The 11,870-nt window shown below is 29.3% G+C and overlaps 1 long non-coding RNA gene across 1 annotated transcript; it reads left to right on the forward strand.

Annotated features, from left to right (window-relative positions):
• The first annotated feature begins 5,822 nt into the window (after positions 1-5,822).
• On the forward strand, positions 5,823-7,781 carry LOC116005233. Its single transcript, XR_004094905.1, has 2 exons — positions 5,823-5,952; positions 7,230-7,781. It is a non-coding gene; the product is annotated as an uncharacterized LOC116005233 (long non-coding RNA).
• The last annotated feature ends 4,089 nt before the right edge of the window (positions 7,782-11,870 follow it).

Here is an 11,870-nt window from a genome sequence, read left to right on the forward strand (position 1 = left end):
ATATATATATATATATATATATATATATATATATATATATATATATATATATATATATATATATATATATATATATATATATATATATATATATATATATATATAGCAGGTTAACCCAATTTGTATAAAAAAAATTAAAATGTCTTTGTATTTTAACGACATTTCAATAATTTTGTTGACGAATGATCAAAGATGATTATGCCACAATCATACTAAGAGCAAAGAAGAATCGTTTGAAAAAGAAAGATTAAAAATAAACTATCATCTATAAATTTAAGACAAATAAAAAATAAAATTAACTCCAAACTATTTATAGTAAAAGCTTGTGCTAGCTTCTATATATTGGTATGCATTTATTAATTAAGTGAGATATTGATTGTTAGAATATATATACCGCGCTTGGAGGGTGGCGGCGGGCTTCCAATTGTTTTTTTAACAGCAAATGGCGCATCTGCATTGCACAAAACGGAAAATGGGAGAGAGGAAATTTGAGAAAAATATTGGAAACAATACTATTGACTCTATTACAAACTTTACCCCATACTCCATACTAGGTTTTGAACCTGAGACTTTTCATTCAAAAAGTCACAGTTATGCCGCTCGACCACAAGGTCTTTGACATATATATACATATATATATTAGTTTTTTTTCACGCGTATTGTTCGATTGAGATAATAATGCCCAATGTTTATTTTTAAATAAAAACTTTAAAATATATCAATACAAGATTATATATGAGATATTCATGCATATGTAATTGAATATTGAATTTGTTTATTTAAATTTGTAATTCAAAATATATGAATGCAAGACAATATATGAGATGTTATTTAAATTGTTAATTCAAAATATATGAATACAAGATAATATATGAGATGTTGATTATAATTATATTGCCACTAAAATAAATTTTTGCAATTTTGCAAAAACGATAGTATAAAAATGATAGTATAAATAAATACTACTTTTGGTAACAAAAATTTATACATTTTAAATCATATTAGTAAAGAAATACAATTTACATTTAAAGTGAACAACTGTAATGTAGTCCAAAAAATATTACGGAGTACGTGGTAGTTTTGCGCTTCAATTTATTGAGTTATTTGAATGTCTTCTTTGTCAGCAAATCCTCACCAAGTAGTTAATATGATTTGCTTGAAATTATTTTTAAAGTTTTTTTTGTTAGTAATAGAATACTCGGTAAATAAATATATAACATTATTTTGTATTATAACTTTGATACGGAGTATTTAATTACAAGATAGTGTAAAATGAAGATAATGAATAATGTTATAAATATAATTAATTAATGAATTTGAAGGTAAGGAATATTTACATTGTAGAAAATAAAGACAATATAACTAATGAAATTATATCTCTTTTTTTATTTTTTTTATAATGAATAATTTTTATTGTAGCACATAAAGACATATAACTAATAAAATTATATCTCTTTTTAAATTTTTGATGATGAATAATTTTTATTGTAGAAAATAACGACAATATAACTAATGAAATTATATATCTTTTTTTTTAAAAATTTTTGATAATGAATATTTTTTTAATAATTTATTCGTAGTATATGTTTAACAATTATGCCAACTCTGATTGGGATGAGATTCGAACCTAAGATCTTTCTTATAAAAATTATTAATGGGTAAGTTAATAGTTAACGGAATATTCCGTTTCTAAAGTTTATACTACCTGAATGTGGGGTTATTTAAGGGAAGAAAATAATATAATAGAAGGTAAAAAAGGAAAATCATAAAAAATTACTAAAATCAAAATAATATGAATCATTTGTTTAAGTAAAAATTACCACCAATATTTTTTTCTTTTTTTTTTCTTTCCGTTAGAGCCCTAACTTTATTGATTCTTATTAAGATTGTAGATATACTCTAGAAGTAGCTAATGTGCATTCATTTAGTATATTATGTGTACTCATGCAATCCTTACCTTTTACGTTCTCACCTAAGGCATTGTTCTCATTTGAACAGGGCCTGCCCTGGGCAAGTCTGCCCAGGGCTGGCGCACAGGGCCCCCAAAAATTGGGGGCCCCTATTTAAAAAAAAATAAAATTTGTATATATATATATAGTATAGAAGCGCAACTGCGCAAGACGCCGCAAGTCTGCAAGCAACCAAATCCCACAAATGCATATTAGGTAATCTTTTTCCTTATGTGCACACAATTCTATGCATTTATATATACATTATATAAATAGTATAGTATTAGGAATCCCTTTTTCCTTCTGTACCAGTACCACTACTCCCATTAGGCCATTAGCTAGGCAACCCTTTTCCTTCACACTATGTATTTATATTATGTATACATTATGTAAATATTAGATTATTAGCTTGATTCCATTAACATTAAGCATTCATTATCGAAATTGTAGCTTAATGCTTATTTACACAGATTTCACAAATAAATTATAGACAGATCACAGACGAGTGAGACGATTGACAGACACAGTTCGATAGCAGGATTGAAGAATTCTTCTTGATTGTACAAAGTCACAAATTTTCAAATTCTTCAGTTCTCTTAACAGGTAATTAAAATTACTAAATATTTCACAATTTTTGTTTATTTTTTTTTATTTACATAACTTAATAATTCTTTATTTCAGAATAATATATTCAATAATTTGTTTCTTGATTAATTATATTATTTGTTCATAGTGTTTCTAAATAAATTTTTATTTTTTCTTTAGAGTTTTATAATTATGTCTTCTAGAAAATATTCATCTGGGTTTGAAAAGCATAAAAAGAGAAAAAGAATTAAGCAACTAACTCAATCTCAAAAGGGAGCTCTTGAAAAAATCATTACAAACGAAACTCAAATAGATGTGCAAAAAGATGATGCTAAGGAAAAATTGTTATATGCTAATCTTCATATAGAATATCAAGATGATTGTGAGATTGGAAAAAATTTAAATGATAGTGTGCATAACGATGAACAACTATTATTAGTTTTAGATGTATTTTTATACAATATTTATATTTTGAATTTTTGAAACAACTTTTTGAAAAACTGTTATTTATATATACAAATTATTTTTTTAAAAAAAGGGCCCAATTTAAAATATTACACAGGACCCCATTTTTTATTGGAACGGCCCTGCATTTGAACATAATTAACTATATATATGGGAGGGTTCAAGTGAGAACACTTTTGTATAGAAAAAATTTGGACATATCGACACCCTCCATCTTGAAAAATCAAAGGCAATAATCTTACTATTACTAAGTTTTCAAATTTGTAATAATTATAAAATAATCCCGCACTTTTAATAATTATAGAAAGACATGTTTTCATTTGATAGAATTTTTGCACTTTCGTGAGACGAGTTGGGTCAGGTCAAAATACCATGCAAATGTCATACTTATATGTGTAAATATCATACTTATATGCTCAAATATAAAACTAATCAAGAATAGAATTTTTGCTACTTATAAGAGAAAGTAATACATTTTTCATAATAAGTAATGTTGACAAGTGCCCCTTACTTATAAGGGCAAAATATAATACTTTTGAGGAAAAATGTAATACTTTTAAATCGAAATGTAAAAGTATTGTATTTTCCCTTAAAAGTATTACATTTATCCTTATAAATAACGAAAATTTTATTCTTAATTAGTATTAAGAGTATGACATTTGTGCATATAAATGTTACATTTGCATCTTGACCCGACCCGACCCGACTCATGGTGAGACAGTCTCACACAAGTTTTTGCCTAAGACGGAAGTTGAATATTTAAAAAATATAACTAAAAGTAAACTGTCATTTATAAATACAGAACAAAAAATAAAATTAACTCAAAATATTTCTACTAAAAGCTTGTGCTAGCTTCTATATATTGGTATGCATTTATTAAACTAATGAGATATTAATTGTTGAGATATATACCCCCTTTTGGTGATCCATGGCCAGGCACCTTGTACGGTGGCGCCGGAATTCCTACTATTCCATCCCCCGCTTCGTCCGGAATCGCTGCGTTGCACAAAGTGGAAAATGGGAGACAGGAAAATAACAACTTAAGAAAAATATTGGAAATGATAAGTGTAAATATAAAAAATTTATTGGAATATATATATATATATATATACTACTCAACTAGTTTCATAAAAATAAAAATTATGTAACCTCATATGTTATAAAGAAGTATATGCAAACAAAATATAAGGTCCAAATGCCTCCAACAAACTCGTAGTTAAAATTATCCAAAGTAAAATTAAAAAATAATTGAAAGAAAAAAACAGTGGAAATAATGAAAGATTTGGGGTTCAGTATTGCTTACGACCGTCGTAGAATAAGGGAAATCTACGCGTGGCATTTGCAGTGGTGAAGCAGAGAAAGGCAGTGACGAGGAGAAGTGAGAAAATTAGAGAAAAGCTCTTCCTAACCATGGCTTTTTATATAGTAATGGTAAAAGCTGTGGGAAGAAGAATAGATAGTTTTTAGATATGGGTTTCATATATGCAACTTCACCTCCTTTTTATTCTAGGAGAAACAACTAAACCGGCCAATTATTAATATGTTAAATTGAAAAACTTGAAAAAGACATAATTACAAATTTAGTCCTCCCTCAATAATTATGATATTCTTAGATTTAACCCTCAATTAATAAATTTTACCTGATTTTGTCTATAATTTTTACAATAGTTTCACATTTAATCTTTTCTTACTAATTTGTTTCTTCCCTGTAATGTTTGAAAGTTAAAATGTAATTAAATTATTACGGAGTATTTTTAGTAGATTTCTTATATTACTAATTCCTTCTTTAACTCCATTATTGCACTCCACCACCACAAGAACATCCACCTCCACCAGATCAGCACAATGCAATGGAATACAATAATGAGATTGCCGGCCTATTTGATGCCTAATCTCATCAAAAGGTAAACATGTGAGGTGAAATTAAGAAAACAATAACAATTTTCTTAAGACCAACCATTAAGTGTTGTCACACTTTGCCCCTTAATTGGGTCAGGCCGTCGCGAACATGGATTAGTCTGAATATGGTACGAGTTTAAATGTGACTTCTACAGTTAGGGCCTACTCGGGATATCTCATGGTCTTACCCAAAAAAAAAAAAAAAAAAAAAACATTCGGTGTTGTTATATATAGGAACAATTTAACAAGAATATTGCTCCATTCCCCTAATTAATTTATCCCCTAATGTGTCATTACTTGACTGATTTATTTTTATAGTTGAATGAACCAATTTATGTATAATAAATAAATATAAAAATTCCTTTCGGTCTGGCTTGTCCTCTCATTCTCTCAAGTCTTATCGAGAATGGGATAGGAATTGATTGGCTGGTATTATTCTGAACATTAAAGGCGTGATTCCTGGTACTTCGTGAACAGTTCACCTGTGCTTTCTGCTTGATAATAATTTGCTTTGATATGAAAATATTACATCAAATCCATCTTCTTACTCTCAATTTATACTTCTTACAAATTTGGCATGTGACACTTATTTTGGAACTCAGAAAATATTCTATCATTAGTTATCATTAATTGACACATCATAAAATAAAAGTGAGAGAGTAGAAGAGTTTTTCACACTTTTGGTTCCACAACTATAGTGACACTATCAGGATTGCTTCACAACTTTCAAACCTTACAATATAGGTCCAAGACTATTGTTTTTTAGCAAAATTTGTCTTTCCGTCAATTTCTCACCAGAAAAAAGTTATCCCTTTCAAGCAGGGTTAAAAATGACATTTCCATTGCTGACCGTTGTTTACTTGGCCCCTACTGACCTAAAAAGAAATGCAAAACAAAAAAAAATGCTCAATTGCGAACGCAAACCCTAATCAATTGCGAACCCTATTGGAACGTTATTGGATTTCGTGGTTTAAAGATACTTCAAGAGTAGTTCTCTAATGCCAAAAACTCAAGAATAATTCGCGTGGGTTGAGAAGTGATTCGCTGCAATCTGGTAAGTTTTCAATGTCCAAAACTTTTAATTTGTAGAATATTTGTGTCAATATGTGTGGGTGTTTGTATGATGTTGTTGCTATGACTTTTGTTGATATGTCTATATGAGTTTACTTGTTCAGTGCAGAATATACTTTTTGCCAAGTACGAACAGTGCAGAATATACATTGTTTATATAAAGTGTTCATGTGATGATATTTTACTTTATTATGCATTATGTTTATATAAAATTGTACTACAAACATGGAGTATTGATGTTGTTATGTGGGGACTAGTAATCAATTATGTTTATTTTTAGCATGTGGCATGCGCTTTTGTAATTGCAGAACCAAAGTAATGGCATGTTTGGTTGGATGTAGTTTATGGGGAATTGTAATTTATTGAATTGCAATTCAGTGAATTCCCAAACTACAGTGTTTGGTTGGAGGGAATTGCAATTCTGCAGAATTGCAATTCCCTCCAAATGATGAATTACAATTCATGGGGTACCCCCCATGAATTGCAATTCGGTGGAGAGGAGGGGCAATTTGTTGGTGTAAAGACAATTTTGCCCCTCCTCCCATACCCTTTGTCTTTTTTTATAATAATAATAATAATAATAATTATTATTATTATTTTGAAAGAGAATTATTATTATTATTATTTTGAATGAATTATTATTATTATACTTATTATTATTATTATTTTTTGAAAGAATTATTATTATTATTATTATTACTACTATTACTACTACTATTACTATTACTACAACATCTACTACAACATAAGGGCATTTTAGTCATTTTGTCACTTTTTACTTTTCAATTCCATGTACTCATATTTCTGCATACCAAACACTGTAATTTCAATTCCTACTTTATTCATTGAATTGCAATTCCACCGAATTACAATTCTTTTCTACCCTAATTCCCTCCTCCCAACCAAACGCCCTGTAATAGATGGGGACCATGTGTTCTATGGATGGGGACCACTTTCAACTATCAGTTTGTTTTGTTTTGCATAATTGTAGCAATTTGATTATTGTTTTGTGTTAGTTAATTATATTCATTTCTTATTCTAACAATTTGATTATTGTATTTATAATTTAAGTGATAATGGTAGTGAGGGTGCTGTGAAAAGCTAGCGATGGTAATGAGAGTGAGTATGAAATGGATGGTAACACATCAAATATAGATAGATGACTTTGAATTTGATCAGAATGTTGATTCCCTTGAGTTTGGTGGGATAAAAGGTAATTCTAGTGAACCAGTTGTTGTGAATATTGTCTATGGTTTATAGTTTCAGGCAATGGATCGGAAGCTTATGAGGTTTTAACACAAGAAGAATATGAATTTGAGATGGCTTTAAGTTCATTCAATTTTGATGATCTTATACTGCCCATGCAAGCAGCCCAAGTTGAATCCTAAGGAGAACTAGTTCAAGCCCAAGTTGAACCAGTTCAAGCACAAGTAAAAGCAGTTCAAGCCCAAGTTCAACCAGTTCAAGTCCCACTTCCCCCCATAACAAAAGGAATTTTAGAGTGAAACTTCTAGTTAAGAGAAAGTATTCTATAAGAACTAGTTCCAATTAAAATTGACTGATGATGGTTTATGGTTTTTGTATTAGGCATGTTATTTTGTCAAACTATGATGCCAAAACTGTAATAGGTCTCCTAAACCCTAATTAGACTCCTGAAGTCTAGCTATCAGGTAGATAGTGTTGCACCATTAATATTATCATAACTTATCCTAATGTTATGATAAAGATAAATAGGAAAATGTTACATTTTAGGCAGCAAAGATTAGGCAGGTTAGGCAATGGTTTCAAGCAATGGTTTATGGTTTTTAGGCAGCAATGGCTTATGGTTTATGGTTTTTATGCTTATCAACAGATTAAAGCAGAGATGGTTTATGGTTTTTAAGCTTATCAACACATTACAGAAAAGATTAGGCATAAATCATTTATGGTTTTTATGCTCATCAACAGATAGGCAGGTTAGGCAATACAGATTTAATGCAAAACAAAACTATTGCATTTCATTCAACAAAGAACCATTTAATTCAATGCAAAATATATTCCATTACACAGAATTGAAATACACAACTACTGCATAACATTTTTGCTTCCAAATACTCACATCAATTGATTCAAAGATTTACAATTATATGGTACATTTATGCCATTACTGAAGAACCTAACACTAACAAACAACAACTATAATTACCAATACTATAACTTTAAATTGCCTGCTCTTAAACCAAGATTTATCTATTGTTCTTGCACCATTCCCAGCCAATCTGAGCCTCATTTTCAATGGCTTCAACTGTTTCACTTGTTTATTCAAGCTCTTAAGTAGTCCTGGAATGATCTTCTTTGACCTTTTACACATAGGAGGGTTGAACCATTCTATGAACCCACATCCTCTACTCTACAATACCAACATCAAAATATATTTTAAAAATTATAAATAATAATTTAATACGAATTGAATGTGCAATCACTTAGTGAAATTTACTCCATTGTTTAATTTGGACATAGCCAAAACCTTCGCCCAGGATTTTCATTTGTCCATGAAGTGATCACTTTCAATTGATTTCCACATATACACTATGTTGTTGGAATTGCCTCGCCCAAAGCCCTAGTCTCTCATTCACAATATGAGGATGCATAGGACGTAGCCATTATATTTTCCTTCGAAATAAAATTGAGTTTTGAAGAAGATGAAGATCAATAGCAATGGATGACGTGTTGAAGATGGCAATCGATGGAATAGCAATGGAATGAAGATCTGGTGAGATAAAGAGGAATGGATAGGAAGATCTGGAAATGTGCGAAAAAGTCTGAGAACATATCTCCAAAGAATGGATATGTCATTTTTAACCTTCCTTGAAAGGAGTAATTTTTTTCCGGTTAGAAATTAACAGTGCTCCGCAAGGACCATTTTTGCTTAAAAACAATAGCCGTGGATGTAGATTTCAAGATTTGAACGTCGTCGAGCATTCCTAATAGTGTCACTATAGTCGTGGGACTAAAAGTGTAAAAAATTCGAGAGAAATTTAAAAGTACATGTAATAGAACTCGCTTTGAAATAGCAGATGGCCGCATACATGTAGAGTTACTAATATTATGGGGTCGTTTAACAACTTGAAAAAATGGAAGATTTTCCAAAAAAATGAAGAATTGGAGGAGTGGAAAAAGAAAAATTGGAGAAGTTGTATATTAAATTCATTTTTCCAAATTCATTCTCCACTCCATTCTTCCAATTTTTATACAAAATTGGAGAGATGGAATTTAGCGCTCTCCAAAGTGGAGGAATGGAAACTAGCGGGTGAACAGTGCTCTTTTCTGTGAGGTCAAAGCTTCGAATCCTGCTGGGCACAATTCTGTGGAAATGCGCGTGTGTATGCCTTCCTGTTTTCCCTCCGCCTTTTCTTTGGTTCTTTCCCTCTTGCTGCGCAAACCAAGTGAGTATGTTTATATTTACGTTTTTTTACTATTATTACTTATTATTATTATTATTATTATTATTATTATTTTGTTCTTTCCCTCCTACTGCGCAAACAAGTTGTGATTATTATTATTATTATTATTATTATTATTATGTTTACCGTTTTTTACTTTAATTATTATTATTATTATTATTATTATTATTATTATTATTATTATTATTATTTTAATTTTTATTATTATGTACTCAAATATGTACTAAAATGATTGAAATAGTTGTAATTTATTTAGTATGGAGTAATATGTTTTTATCGACTTTTGTTACATTTTGTACATTTAATTAGTATTAGTGTAATTGAATTTTTTATTTAAAAATTAAATTTGTAAAATGAAATTATTATTATTATTATTATTATTATTACTTGTGTAAGTTGTGTTTGGTACTATGAAATTTGTAAATGGAATCAGAAAATTGGAGAAATGAAAAACTGGAGAAATGGAGATGAAAAATTGGAAAAATGGAGAAATGAAAAATTGGAAAAGGAAAAACAGAGAAATGAACTAAACGACTCCTATATGTTCAATAGGAGGCCAGTTTTGCCATAGATTTACCTGTGCTTTTTGCTTTAAATAGGAGGCCACTTTTGCCATACATTTACCTGTATTTTTTTTTTTAGGAAAATAGATTTACCTGTACTTTAAAAACAATTTTAAAACAGTTCACCTGTGCTTTTTGCTTGATAATAATTGTGGCATGATATTTTTTGTATTTCATCAACAAACTTATTTAAATGACGTTAAATATGTAGATATTTCAATCTAATTAGTTCTAAGTGTTAATTCATTGTTTAGTTATAGATTTATATGTGTCATTCCACGTTGTAGAGGTTTAGATAGTGAAAACGCAAATGGCAATTGAAAAAATAGGAAACTCAGCTCTAACCATGAATTATATATGAATTTTTTCAAAAATAAAAATAAAAATATAGCGAGTCAACCCACCATGTATAAAAATACCAATGTTGTTGGATGAGAACAAAAAATTGGATGAGGACAAAAAATTAAATATCTCCTATTTAAATCTCCTATTTAAAATACTAAGGACAAAAAATTGGATGAGGATAAACCTATTTAAAATACTAAGGTCATTTAAATAGGTTTATTGGATGAGGACAAAAAATTATCATGTCATAATAATAATAGGAACAAGTGGGGAGTGGGGTTTACCTCCTTGTGGGTAACATAGGCTGATTTACCTCCTTGTGGCTTTTTGCCGGCTAGGGTCACAGGGCGAGGGCTTTACCCACATACTCACATAGTGAGGAGTGGGGTTTACCTCGTTAATAAATAAATAGGAACAAGTGGGGATGATCTGGAGAAAAAAAAATGTGGAATGAAACCTATAAATCTATGACTAAAAATAGAATTAACTCGTAAACTAATAACTCCTTTTCTATATTTTTTAAGAGACAAATTCACTTTTAGTCCAATGATTATTATTGTATTATTATATTTATTTTTTTTTGTTAATTTGATTATGTTTAGCCTTTCAACTTTGTTAATATTGTCAAATTTGATTCTTGTTATGATTTCCATCCCATTTATGCAAACTTCTAAGATAATAATATACTAATTTCACAATTTGTTTATGTTGAAAATTTTTATCTATAAGAAATTTAATCACATAAACCTTAAACTTCATATCAAACCATCAAGAACAAATATGATAAATTAGAGTGTGGAGGGTATCCGAATTATATTCGGGGTGATAGAAAGAATATTGGATCAAGTGATGAACGTTGGAAATGGTAAGAGAAATCACTATTTTGATTCCTCAATTGTTTCTCAACTGTCAATATAGTCTCTAGTTTTCAATTCAACTAATTTGATCCTCAAATTAAAATTTTGTCAATTAAATCATTCGAGAAAGTAATTATGAACAGATACTGCATTATAATAGAGTCAGTAGTATTCAAAAAAAAAAAATCATTCGAGAATCAAATTGATGAAATTTTTTAAAATGGAGAAATCATCATTTTGGACCCTAGGAAAGGTTTAAAAAAATGTATATATTACGAGATCAAAGTCAACAATCAAATAATATAAAATCTGTATCAAATATCAAACCCAAACAAAATAAATAAACTAAAAAAGACACATATAATTGCTGCGACAAACATTTTTATAACATTGGACTGATCACTGATATGGTATGTCTAGTACTAGTTGAAGTTAATCAATTGGTCAATTATGGCCCGGTGAGCTTTTGTCTTCCCTGAAATGATCGGGAGCGGCTATAAGAATTCGTCGCCCTGTAGCTTTAGGAGTGCACTGAGCATCACTTTTTGGGCTACACGTAGGGACAGCCATGAACACACTTTCCCTTCCTGCATGCAATTTACTTCTTAATTATTATTATTATTATATATATATATATATATATATATATATATATATATATATATATATATATATATATATATATATATATAT

Source organism: Ipomoea triloba, chromosome 14 (assembly GCF_003576645.1).
Source record: "Ipomoea triloba cultivar NCNSP0323 chromosome 14, ASM357664v1".
Classification (NCBI taxonomy): Eukaryota; Viridiplantae; Streptophyta; class Magnoliopsida; order Solanales; family Convolvulaceae; genus Ipomoea; species Ipomoea triloba.